Source organism: Oryx dammah, unplaced genomic scaffold (assembly GCF_014754425.2).
Source record: "Oryx dammah isolate SB20612 unplaced genomic scaffold, SCBI_Odam_1.1 HiC_scaffold_23, whole genome shotgun sequence".
Lineage (NCBI taxonomy): Eukaryota > Metazoa > Chordata > Mammalia > Artiodactyla > Bovidae > Oryx > Oryx dammah.
This window is the reverse complement of record NW_024070207.1, coordinates 63,462,910-63,477,017: the sequence shown is the minus strand read 5'-3', so window position 1 is coordinate 63,477,017 and position 14,108 is coordinate 63,462,910. Positions and strand designations below refer to the sequence as shown.

The 14,108-nt window shown below is 35.8% G+C and overlaps 1 pseudogene; it reads right to left on the bottom strand.

Moving 5' to 3' along the window:
* Positions 1–202: 202 nt before the first annotated feature.
* Positions 203–498, bottom strand: LOC120881909 (annotated as a pseudogene).
* Positions 499–14,108: the final 13,610 nt, after the last annotated feature.

Genomic DNA, 14,108 nt, shown 5'->3' with positions numbered 1-14,108 from the left:
ATGGGGTTGCTAAGAATTGGACACGACTGAGTGACTTCACGTTCACTTTTCACTTTCATGCATTGCAGAAGGCAATGGCACCCCACTCCAGTATTCTTGCCTGGAGAGTCCCAGGGATGAGGAACCTGGTGGGATGTTGTCTTGGGGGTCGCACAGAGTCAGACAAGACTGAAGTGACTTAGCAGCAGCAGCAGCAGCAGCTTCATTTTTTGGACCCATTGAAGAACTGAGGTCTAATGTAATCCTTGTACATAGAGTAGAGAACACCTAGAGTCACAGCTCCTACAACAAATCCTTGGGCAGCAACTCTCATGTGAAAAAGGTGAATGAACATTTTCTGATCTCTTCTGTATTTTAACTTGTAAAGACACCATAGGACAACACAGTCATAAAGCCTTCTATCCCTACAAGGACGAAGGGGAAGTCTCTAGATTTCCTGATCAGTCAGGATAACTGGCCTTCGTCCTCATCTGCTGACTACTGTTTACCTGAAGACATTTTTCTCTCTAATAACATATACCAGGTGGTACACTAGTCAATGGAAATAATCTTTCTTGTCTGCACAGGATGAATGAGGAAACCAGCAAGAACAACTATAATCACAATCAACATGATCTGGAAGTATCTGTTTGTTATTCCTGCAACCCTCTAATTTTAAATCCTCAAAATCCTGTACTGCATCCTTGTATACTAGGCTATTATATAATGACACACTTTAGATATTTAATAAGTATACTGTTTTGGAAAAGCTTTAATGTTATATAACTTAGAGAATTCAGTGTTATGGCCACTAGTGCTGGGATGAATTTGCACAAAATAAGGACTGGGAATTCAACATGAAGGTAAAGTACAAACTGTCCTGGCATGCCTCCTTAACTGTATTTGGAACTAGCTAATTTAGAGGAAACTGCCAGAACATGGTGGAAAGCAATGTGGGTGTTACATGTAAAACAGGTGATAGAACTGTTTTCCCCTTATTTTTTTTTTATTCCACAAATGGGAATACACTCCTGGTTTTTATATTCTTATCTGTTTTAAGATCCTAGGGTGAGGGTGAAGTAGAACCTTGTAGGTTAAGACTCTTTATACTCTCAACTGTACACAGCCTATTAAAGTTTCCTAAACTTTCATTTGAATTTCTCTAGCCTACAGGTTATTGCTCAAACATAGTTACAATATTGTCTAATGGAAAACATACATGGAGAAAAAAGATATTCAACCACTTCACTCACTTTAATTTTGTTTATTAATTATAAAAATCTTAATTTAAACCAAGAAGTATATATTGAAAATTTTAATCAGGGTAGTGTTTTTTGGACTAAAGAAAAGACTACCTCACACAAATAAACAGCTAGGTTCAATATATGAGAGAATATCTGAAAATAATTAATTTAAAGATAATTAATACATAGTCAGGAAAGTATGCATCACTCCATTCTCACTGCATACAGTATGGCCATCATCTTGCTATCAGGCTGGGCCAATAAAACTTATGGTTATAATTCCCTGAAATTCTAAAATTCTAATAAGTAGTGTTGAAGCACAGAGGAAAAGAGAAGTGTATAGCAAAATTATCTAAAATATTGCTTAAAATCTCAAGATGTTTGACCTTAGTATATACCTCGTACAATTTTTAGGTGAAAAATTGAAAGTTATTTACTATTTTAAAATATAAATAAACCAGCCAAAATGTTTTAGAGTCTAGATGCCAGGAGACTGAGAACAAGCTGCTTAAAAATAATGCAGAAATAAATATTTCAATATGAAAATAAATGGAAGTATAAAAATTATTAAAATAAATAATGAGTAAAGACATACTTAGCTTAGTAAATTTCATAGAAAAGTATCCAAAAAACAACTGCTTATTGGAAAATAACATTCAAAACAAGAAAAAATTAGAAAAAAAGTTGGTGCCACCACCATATTGAAAAATCAAGAAATGTCAGTCACATAAAGATCATTGAACGCATAAGTTCAATAAACTTGAAACTTAGGTTAGTGACATGAAGCCTAGGTTAGTTAAATTCAGTTTTGTTGGTGATTTAATATAGATCGACACATGCAGAAACAAGCACACATGTATCTACAAAATTGTACAAGGGTAGAGAATGAAAATAACTGATGTTAGCCAGCTTACAAATAATTAAACAGACATTATTCACAGATTATCAAGTAATTATTGCCAAATCAGAATACTATGTCAATTAAATATAATTATAAAGAAATATAACACGTCATCTTGCACGCATACAAAGAAGAAATCAACAGACTCAAGTAAATCATAGTTAGACTGGAAGCAAAGCTTAAATTAACTAAAAATGAAACAAACTTTGGCAGCTGAAATTGTCTATAATAAATAAATAATAGCTTGCACTTTTTCAATTTTTCAAACTTCATAGGCCTTTGCAAACATTTTATATAATGTGATCCTCACAAGAACCCTATTCAACCTCATCTACCTTATTTGTAAAATGGAATTAATAATCACTATACCTGGTCTACTACCTAAGATATAGTAGAGGCCTAATAAAATGTAACAATAATAATAATAATAATATTTGTGCATGCTGTTATCCATCAGAAAATGTCCTTCATCTTTAAAACCCATCTTCTTGTGAACTGTTTTCTGACTCATCCGCCATATAAAATTGTGTGCTTCTTCTTGTCTTTCCCATAACTGTGGGCTATTCCTTTATTATAAGACTTATCATTGCTTTATATTCATTAGGTTTGTTTTGTTTGGTTTGGTTTGGTTTGTTTTTTTTTTTTTTTTTGCTGTGTTTTTCTCATTAAGATATCTCTTGAGACCAGGGATTTTGTTGTACTTCATTTATATCTCCAGCAAAAGCCACAGTGATTGGCACCTGGTAGATGTTCAATATATATTTATTAAAAGGTATGGCAAAACCAATACAATATTGTAGAGTAAAAAAAAAAGTAATAATAAAAAAGAAAATGCGATGACTGTTCTCAACAACTTCAAGGATATGCTTCATTGCCTTCAGGATCTTGGAATTGTACTCAGGACAATAAAGGAGTATATTTAAAAAAAAAAAACTTTGATATTGATTGTGTTATTCATATACCTAGAGTTGCAGGGATTTTTAAAATACCTAACATTGGATTATGCTCAAGAAATGTTTATAGTGATAATGAAAGAGACACTAAGAATCTCTGAACAAAGACCACAAAGAAGGCCCATACTTACTTTCTTAACACTCTGCTTTATCACTGAAGTAAAACATTGTGAGGATGTACAAAGATAATGTATGGAAACACTTTAACACAATCCCTAAAGCATACAAAGAAATCAAAATGGTTATGTGCAGAAAGAATGACGATAGATAGATAGAGAGAAAGATAATAAAAAGAGCGAAGGAGGAAGAAGGGGAGAGGGAGAAAAAATATGGGAAGGGAAAACAACAGTTCAATCTCAACCTGGTCTGGAGTGTCTGTTAGTTCCTTATCTGCCTTCCTCAGAGGAATTTTAAAAGAAAGTATAAAAGCACTTCTTAAATATGAAAAATCATTATGCTTACTATTATGAATGTCATTTCATTAAAGAAACGAAGTTTGAACTGAAGATGAAGTGAAAAAAAAATCTTATTTCTTGTTAATCAAATGCAGTGAGTGAAAAAATGCAGGTTTAGAAGGGTTAAAACTTGACAGAGGACAAAATTTGATTGCTAAAAGAAATTATCTGTACACTTATGAAAATCTTTTAAAAATATATCCTTTTGGACTCTGTTGGAGAGGGCGAGGGTGTGATGATTTGGGAGAATGGCTTTGAAACATGTATAATATGATATATGAAACAAATAGCCAGTCCAGGTTCAATGCATGATACTGGATGCTTGGGGCTGGTGCACTGAGACGACCCAGAGGGATGGTACAGGGAGGAAAGTGGGAGGGAATTTCAGGATGGGGAACACATGTACACCCGTGGTGGATTTATGTTGATATATGGCAAAACCAGTACAATATTGTAAAGTAATTGCTGCTAAGTCACTTCAGTCGCGTCCGACTCTCTGCAACCCCGTAGACGGCAGCCCACCAGGCTCCGCTGTCCCTGGGATTCTCCAGGCAAGAACACTGGAGAGGGTTGCCATTTCCTTCTCCAATGCATGAAAATGAAAAGTGAAAGTAAAGTCGCTCAGTGGTGTCCGACTCTTCAAGACCCGATGGACTGCAGCCTACCAGGCTCCTCTGTCCATGGGACTTTCCAGGCAAGAGTACTGGAGTGCGGTGCTAACCTCCAATTAAAACAATTAAATTTATTTAAATTTAAAAAAAATAAAAAAAAAGAACAAGAGAGTAAACCAAATATATATATATATCTTAGAAAAACACGTCAATCTCTTATGAGTGCTTTATATACTATTTGCTAAGAACTATAATCATTTAATTTAATTTTTTAGCCTTCTTTATTTTTCATATCTTCATAGGAAGCATTCATTGCTGTATGAGCAAGAAAGCCTTGCTGAAGACATTCAGGATATTCTCACTTCTGAACCAAACCCTAACTCAGCATTTTTTTCTGCATACTACATTATATACTGCAGGCTGCAAAGAACAGAAATCTACAAAATTAAAACTGCATTCTAGTAAATATGTAAAAGTTGAGGTGACCATTGCAAATGTTCTTCAATAGTCAGTAAAAGTAAAATAAGTACCTTTTGATTTATGGGGCATTCATCCTTTTTCATGAAGTGCAGAACCTCAATTAGCCACTTCTCTGTGTAACTCTGTGGATGTCCAAAACAATGAAACCATTAGAATGGGCCCAGATCTTGGACTGACATCTCCTTTCTCTGTATCTTTACTCAAAGCACTGATTAAACTAATTTAATAAACATTTACATAGTATCATTAGCTCTTTCTTAGGCTTATCTTGGTTGCCTCTGTGTGAGATACTACAGTATATTAAGCATTCTGTGATGAAGAAGGAAGTAGTCTGAATCGCGGGAAGAAAATTGTTGAAGTTTCTGATTCATAAAGTCCTTTCACAGTCTCTTAGAGGTCTAATAATATTTGATCCTTCTTTTGCTTTGATATGTAAATAGAGATATTGCTTTATCCTTGGGGACCCTGGAGCTCTGCCAAAGCACATGAGAGTAAGATATTCTTCAGGATAAAAGCTGAGTTGCCTAGAGCAAAGGAAAAAGCTAAGATTGTGTTTGGGGTTCATAATAAAATACCTTTGTTAGTAGTTTTTGCTTCCAATATAAATGTTTATGTATTTACTCAGCTTAGTCATCTTAGTTAGCCAATGGTTAGAAAACAACAGTCTTGCTGCTCTTTTCTTCTGGTAATGTGTTATTAAACTTAGGCTTTGAGGATACTATTTATGTTTCCTTTGACATACTCCATAAAAATTCCTGTTCTTCAAATAACATTTATCTTAGCTGGAAGTTGGATTATATTTTCAGCTATTCATTTCAATGAAAATAAAAACTATTAAAGTGGTAAAATTGCTAATATATAGGGAGAAAAGATAATTTCCACCTAGTTGTTATGCATATCATGTTTAGAAGGAAAAGGGAGGCTGGAAACATGTTAAATTTTTGTGCTTTACTTATATTTATTTCTTATGTAATGACTTTCTTTGTGGTTCTTCCTGTACATATATTATAAAGCCCATAAATTAAGAAACTATTCTGGATATTTATTATTTTTATATATTATAAAACCCATAAATTAAGAAACTATTCTGGAGATTCATATTTTTGCTATACACTCTGAATTGATAGCTCTTAGTCCATTCTTAATTTTGGAGTGTTTAATTAGTTTTTCCTATCATATGTTGCAAATTCTAGTATTAGTGCCAACCTTTTATATGAAAGTCAACTTTATATCTAATACCCTTGCCAATTATATAGTTAAGATACAGTTTCTACTTTAACAGTCTGAAATTAGATAATTATAATTTGTAATAAATTATTTGCAAATGATACTAAATATGACACAAAATTAAGATCAGGATTCCTAAAATATCATTTATTTGAGAGGAAAACAAATTTGAAAATTTTTCCTTTAGGGAACAATAATAATGGCAATAGAACTAGATACATAGCTTAACTAGATGAAAATTAAAACTATCTATTAATTTCTTCTTCCTCCTCTCCATCTAGGTTTCTTTCTTTCTCCCTTCCTTCCTTTGTTTCTTCCTTCCTTCCTTCCTCCCCTATTCAGTTTCCTTTTCTCATTACCATTTTACTTTATATTTTCTTTAATCCTCCATAATTACATTATTCTTTCCATTTGTAGTTACCTTTTTTCTCTCAATCTCATGAATTTTAACCATTCTGCCAGTTAGTTGATTTACAAAAACCTGTTTGATTTGCAAAATGTCTTCATTCAAATAATAGCATTCTTATAGACTTTGCCAGCACTAAAAATTATAAACTCATGAAGCAATAAAGGTAAAAATAGCAATAGCATCTGCTTTCCCCAGTTCTATAACGATTCACTCTGACACATAGGAAAGCCTCCTGTAGTAGGAAAATTGAAAAGCTCCGGCTTTTTAATTGTAATTTGATGATTTCTGGGCAAAGGAAGTTTTGGTTATAACACCTGGAAGAAATAAAAAAAAAAACTCTTGCTCTTCAAACACAGACACATTACTAATATAGAAACATATTATGCAAAAGTGATTTTGTTGTTCTTCATTTCATAAAAGAAATTTGGACTTTAAATAGAAAAATCAAGAAAAATGTCAAATCCTCTAAAATTCCTTCCAAATAATTTGTATACAAATCTCTACTCTTTGAAATATGAAGGGAGATATATCTAGTTTTAAATATTTGTAAACAAACAAAAACTAACAGAAAAATGTAGAAGCCTGAAGACAGAAAAAAACTCAGTTGGTTATGATTATTTTGATTTTCTTTCCCATCCTTCATTTACAAAAGTTCAACTTCAGATTAACCAAAATATTAGTTGGAAAAGAGGTGCCAGTTTATTTTCTAGGAAGAAAATATATAGAGTGCATAAAAATAGAAATCATTAAAAAAAAAAAAAGCATGCTTTAAGTAGCACACCAAGAACATACAGACATTAGGAGAATAACGTAGTTCTTCAGGGTGCAGTTTGCATCAGAAACATCTGGAAGTTTGTCTTAGTGGCTATTTTTACAGATATAACATTCTCAATGGGTTATTTTCATTTATAACTTTTTAACAAATTTATGTTGGGAATTTGTTGAATGTCATACTGCCTTAAAAACTAATATTTTAATAGTGTTAACAGGTAATTTAATTTTCATTTCTATCAATCTGTGTTAGAGACACCCACATGTTCATTTCCAAAATAAAACATTGCAACAAAACTCTATTATATGGAAAGCAACTATTTACTTTAACCAACTTAGCTGCACACAAAAAAAATATTGCAGATATTTTCAACATCAACAAAACAAACCAGTAAAGCACATGAAACAAAATTCAAATAAATAAATAAAATAAATAACTGGGCAAAAGCAGTCCTCAACTGTCAGTCACTACTATTGTTACATCTAAAAAAAAACAAAAAACAAAAACCTTGCAATCTGGCTCCAGTCACTAGAACCTAGGATAGTTTATTGTCATGAAAATGTCATAAAAACAAGGAAGGATCTTTTATGACAAAAGTAGTTGATACGGTACTGAAAATGAATAGTAAAGGAAACTTCAAAACTGAAAGCCTATTACATTTGTGATGCTTCCACAAAAAGTGAAGGTGCCTTTTAGACAATACTCCTGGGACACTCTAAATTCCTCAAAAAAAATAACATTTCAATATTCCAATAATACTCTACATTTCTGTTTCCACCTCCCAAAATTTAATAAAGTTCTCTTTGATTGCTTTCATATTTTTCACACTGGATTTTTCTTGTACTGAAATTTAGTTTAATCACATTTATTTCCAAGTATACTTTTAATAATTGCTCCTTTCAGTAATTTCCAGAGGCTCCTTTTCCAAATCTTCTCAGTATACTCTTAATACTGCCAATAAAGTAACTACTTAAGTAAGTTTAGTTGCTCAGTCTTGTCTGACTCTTTGCGACCCCATGGAATGTTATCTATCAGGCTTCTCCGTCCATGCGATTTTCCAGGCAAGAGTACTGGAGTGGGTTGCCATTTCCTTCTCCAGAGGATCTTCCCGACCCAGGGATCAAACCTGGGTCTCCAAAATTATAGGCAGACCCTTTACTGTCTGAGCTACCTGGGAAGTCCATAATTCAATTGATTTAACAAACTCATTCAACAAACATTGTGTGGCAGATGCAATGAACATGGAAGCATCATGTAAGTACTTATTCAAAGTATTATACAAGTGTTTCCAGATCTCAGGAAAGTTATCAGAATAAACTGTCCCAATTCTTCAACATGATTCCAGTGTGAGATGCACAACAATAAACACAGCTCCTCAGATTCAGTTTTATTATCTGTGTAATGGAGACTGAAGTGTTTGAATGTGAAAAGTGCTTTTGAAAAGCAAACATTCAGAAAATACTGGGTAATAAAATCAATTTAAGAAGGCATAACTGGTATGCTTAAATAAAATAAAATAGACTTTTTAAAAACAGCTATTCTGAAAAGTGTGAGGTGATACCTCACTGTGGTTTTAACTTGAATTTCTATAGTAATTTGTGATGGTCAGCATCTTTTCATGTGTCTTTTGGTCACCTATATGTCTTCTTTGGAGAACTGTCTATTTCTTCTGATCATTTTTTATTAGGTTTTTGTTTGTTTGTTTCTTGATATTGAGCTGTATGAGATGTTTAGGTGCTTTGGAAATTAATCCTTTTTAGACTTCCGTTGTTTGCAAATATCTTCTCCCTCTTTTAAGTTGTCTTTCCATTTCTTTTATAGCTTACTTGGCTGTGCAAAATATTTTAAGTTTAATGAGGTTCTTTTTGCTTATTTTTGTTTTTATTTCTCTTACTTTCAGAAAAAAAAATTGAAAGATATTGCTGTAATTTATGTCTAAGACTCTCTTGCCTATGTTTTTCTCTACGAGTATTATAGTATCCAGTCTTATATTTAGGTCTTTTATCCATTTTGAGTTTATTTTTTGTATAGTGTTAAAAAAATTATAATTTCATTATTTTACATGTACATGTCTGTTTTTTTCAGTACCACTTATTGAAGAGAATGTCCTTTCTCTGTTGTATATCTTTGCCTCTTTTATGTAGATTACTTGATAAAGTGCTGAGAAACTAAGGGAAGCAAAAAGCAAGGAGAAGAGGAAAGATATTCCTCTCTGAATGCAGAGTTACAAAGAATAGCAATGAGAGATATTAAAACCTTCTTAAGTGAACAATACCAAGAAATATAAGAAAATAATAGAATGGGAAAGACCAGAGATCTCTTTAAGAAAATTAGAGATACCAAGGGAACATTTCATGCAAAGATGGGCTCAAAAAAGGACAGAAATGTTATGGAACTAACAGAAGCAGGAGATATTAAGAAGAGGTGATGATACACAGAAGAACTATATAAAAAGATCTTAATGTCCTGGACAACCACTATGGTGTCATCACTCACCTAGAGTCAGACATCCTGCAGTGCAAAGTCAAGTAGGCCTTAGAAAGCATCATTATGAACAAAGCTAGTGGAGGTAATGAAATTCCAGCTGAGCTATTTCAAATCCTAAAACTTGATGCTGCAAGAGTGCTGCACTCAATATGCCAGCAAATTTGGAAAACTCAGCAGTGGCCACAGGACTGTAAAAGGTCAGCTTTCATTCTAACCCCAAAGAACAACAATGCTAAACAATGTCCACAGTACAACACAATTGTACTCACTTCATATGCTAGCAAGGTAATGCTTAAAACCCTTCAACCCAGGCTTCAGCAGTATGTGAACTGAAAACTTCCAGATGTACAAGCTGGATTTAGAAAAGGCAGAGGAACCAGAGATCAAATTGTCAACATCTGTTGGACCATTCCAGAAAGTCATCTACTTCTGCTTCATTGACTACGACAAAGCCTTTGACTGTGTGAATCACAACAAACTGTGGAAGATTCTTAAAGAGACAGGAATACCAGACCCTATTACCTGCCTCCTGAGAAACCTGTATGCAGGTCAAGAATCAACAGTTAGAACTGGACATGGAACAACAGACTGGTTTCAAACTGGGAAAGGAATACTACAAGGATGTATATTTTCACCCTGCTTTTTTTTTAACTTTTATGCAGAAATGCTGGGCTGGATGAATCACAAGCTGGAATCAAGATTTCTGGGAAAAGTATCAATAGCCTCAGATATACAGATCAGTTCAGTTCAGTTTAGTTGCTCAGTCGTGTCTGACACTTTGTGATCCCATGAACCGCAGCCCACCAGGCCTCCCTGTCCATCACCAACTCCCAAAGTCCACCCAAACCCATATCCATGATGGTGATGCCATCCAACTGTCTCATCCTCCATCATCCTCTTCCCCTCCTGCCCTCAATCTTTCCCAGCATCAGGGTCTTTTCAAATGGGTCAGCTCTCCACATGAGATGGCCAAAGTATTGGAGTTTCAGCTTCAACATCAGTCCTTCTAATGAACACCCAGGACTAATCTCCTTTAAGATGGACTGATTGGATCTCCTTGCAGTCCAAGGGACTCTTAAGAGTCTTCTCCAACACCACAGTTCAATGATGATACTTCTCTAAAGGGAGAAAGCAAAGAGGAACTAAAGAGTCTCTTGATGATGGTGGAAGAGGAGAGTGAGAAATCTGCCTTAAAACTCACCATTCCAAAAACTCAGATCATGGCATCCAGTCCCTTCACTTCATGGCAAAGAGGTGGAGAAACAATGGAAACAGTGATCGGATTTATTTTCTTGAGCTCCAAAATCACTGTGGTCAGTGACTGCAGCCATTAAATTAAAAGGCATTTGTTCCTTGGAAGAAAAACTGTGACAAACCTAGATAGTGTATTAAAAAGCAGAGACATCAATTTGCCAACAAATATCCATATAGTCCAAGCTATGGTTCCTCCAACAGTCATGTATAGAGGTGAGAGTTAGACTATAAAGAAGGCTGAGTGCTGAAGAACTGATACTTTCGAACTGTTGTGATAGTGAAGACTCTTTTTATTATTATTATTTTTTAATTGAAGGATAATTGTTTTACAGAATTTTGCTGTTTTCTGTCAAACATGAACAAGAATCAGCCATATGTGCCCTGAAGTGCTCTCCTTCCTGAACATCCTTCCCACCTCCCTCCCCATCTCACCCTGCTAGATTCTTACAGAACCCCTGTTTGAGTTCCATGAGTCATACAGTAAATTCCCATTGGCTATCTATTTTATACATGGTCTTGTAAGTTTCCATGTTACTCTCTCCATGCATCACACCCTCTCCCTCCTCCCCTCCCCTCATGTCCATAAGTCTGTTCTCTATGTCTGTTCTCCATTGCTGCTATACAAATAAATTCATCAGTACCTTCCTTCTAGATTCCATATATATATATATGTTGCCGCTGCTGCTGCTAAGTTGCTTCAGTCGTGTCCAACTCTGTGCCACCCCATAGACGGCAGCCCAACAGGCCCCCCCATCCCTGGGATTCTCCAGGCAAGAACACTGGAGTGGGTTGCCATTTCCTTCTCCAATGCATGAAAGTGAAAATTGAAAGTGAAATTGCTCAGTCGTGTCCGACTCTTCAAGACCCCATGGACTGCAGCCTACTAGGCTCCTCCATCCATGGGATTTTCTAGGCAAGAGTACTGGAGTGGGGTGCTGCGTTTCATGGGGTCACAAAGGGTCAGACAAGACTGAGCGACTGAAGTGAGCTGAGGTAAGTCAGAAAGAGAAATATAAATATAGTATATACTTTGTGACCCCATGAACTGCAGCACGCAGGCCTCCCTGTCCATCACCAACTCCCAGAGTCCACCCAAACCTATGTCCATCGAGTCAGTGATGCCAGCCAACCATCTCATTCTCTGACGTCCCTTTCTCATCCTGCCCTCAATCTTTCCCAGCATAAGGGTCTTTTCAAATGAGTCAGCTCTTCTCACCAGGTGGCCAAAGTACTGGAATTTCAGCTTCAATGTGAGTCCTTCCAATGAACAGCCAGGACTGATCTCCTTTCAGTTCAGTTCAGTTCAATCACTCAGGCATGTCCAACTCTGCAACCCCATGAATCGCAGCACGCCAGACCTCCCTCTCCATCACCAATGCCCAGAGTTCACTCAGATTCATGTCCATAGAGTCAGTGATGCCATCCAGCCATCTCATCCTCTGTCGTCCCCTTCTCCTATTTCCTTCTCCTGTCCCCAATCCCACCCAGCATCAAAGTCTTTTCCAATGAGTCAACACTTCACATGAGGTGCCCAAATTACTGGAGTTTCAGCTTTAGCATCATTCCTTCCAAAGAAATCCCAGAGTTGATCTTCAGAATGGACTGGTTGGATATCCTTGCAGTCCAGGGGACTCTCAAGAGTCTCCTCCAACACCACAGCTCAAAAGCATCAATTCTTCGGCACTCAGCCTTCTTCACAGTTCAACCCTCACATCCATACATGACTACTGGAAAAACCAAAGCCTTGACTAGACGGACTTTAGTTGCCAAAGTAATGTCTCTGCTTTTGAATATGCTATCTAGATTGGTCATAACCTTTATTGCAAGGAGTAAGTGTATTTTAATTTCATGGCTGCAATCACCATCTCAGTGATTTTGGAGCCCCCCCAAAAATAAAGTCTGACACTGTTTCCACTGTTTCTCCATCTATTTCCCATGAAGTGATGGGACCAGATGCCATGATCTTCGTTTTCTGAATGTTGAGTTTTAAGCCAACTTTTTCACTCTCCTTTCATTTTCATCAAGAGGCTTTTTTGTTCTTCTTCACTTTCTGCCATAAGGGTGGTGTCATCTGCATATCTGAGGTTATTGATGATGGACTAAATGGATCTCCTTGCAGTCCAAGAGGCTCTCAAGAGTCTTCTCCAACACTGCAGTTCAAAAGCATCAATTCTTCTGAGCTCAGCTTTCTTTATAGTCCAACTCTTACACCCATACATGACCACTGGAAGAATGATAGCCTTGACTAGAAAGATTTTGTTGGAAAAATAATGACTCTGCTTTTAAATATGCTGTCTAGGTTGTTCATAACTTTCCTTCCAAGGAGTAAACGTCTTTTAATTTTCATGGCTGCAGTCACTATCTGCAGTGATTTTGGACCCCAGAAAAATAAAGTAAGCTACTGTTTCCACTGTTTCCCCATCTATTTCCCATGAAGTGATGGGACAGGGTGCCATGATCTTCGTTTTCTGAATGTTGAGCTTTAAGCCAAATTTTTCACTCTCCTCTTTCAATTTAACCAAGAGGCTCTTTAGTTCTTCTTCACTTTCTGCCATAAGGGTGATGTCATCTGCATATCTGAGGTTATTGATATTTCTCCCAGCAATCTTAATTCCAGCTTGTGCTTCCTCTAGCCCAGCGTTTCTCATGATGTACTCTGCATATAAGTTAAATAAGCAGGGTGACAATATACAGTCTTGGCATACTCCTTTTCCTATTTGGAACCAGTCTTTGGTTCCATGTCCAGTTCTAACTGTTGCTTCCTGACCTGCATACAGGTTTCTGAAGAAGCAGGTCAGGTGATCTAATATTCCCATCCGTTTCAGAATTTTCCGCAGTTTATTGTGATCCACACAGTCAAAGGCTTTGGCATAGTCAGTAAAGCATAAATAGATGTTTTTCTGGAACTCTCTTGCTTTTTTGATGATCCAGCAGATGTTAGCAATTTGATCTCTGGTTCCTCTGCCTTTTCTAAAACCAGCTTGAACATCTGACTTACTTCACTCTGTACAACAGATTTTAGGTTCATTCAGCTCATTAGAACTGACTCAAATGCATTCCTTTTAAAGGCTGAGTAATATTCCATTGTGTGATTATGTGTGTTTGTGTGTGTCTGTGTGTGTCTGTGTGTATACCACAGGTTCTTTATCCATTTATATGTTAATGGACATTTAAGTTGCTTCCATGTTCTAGCTACTATAAATATTGCTGCAATGAACATTGGGGTACGTGTGCCTTTTTCAATTTTCCACAGGGTATATATTTAATAATGAGATTGCTGTCACATGGTGGTTTTATTTCTAGGTGTTTTTTTTTTTTTAAGGAATCTTTTACTAT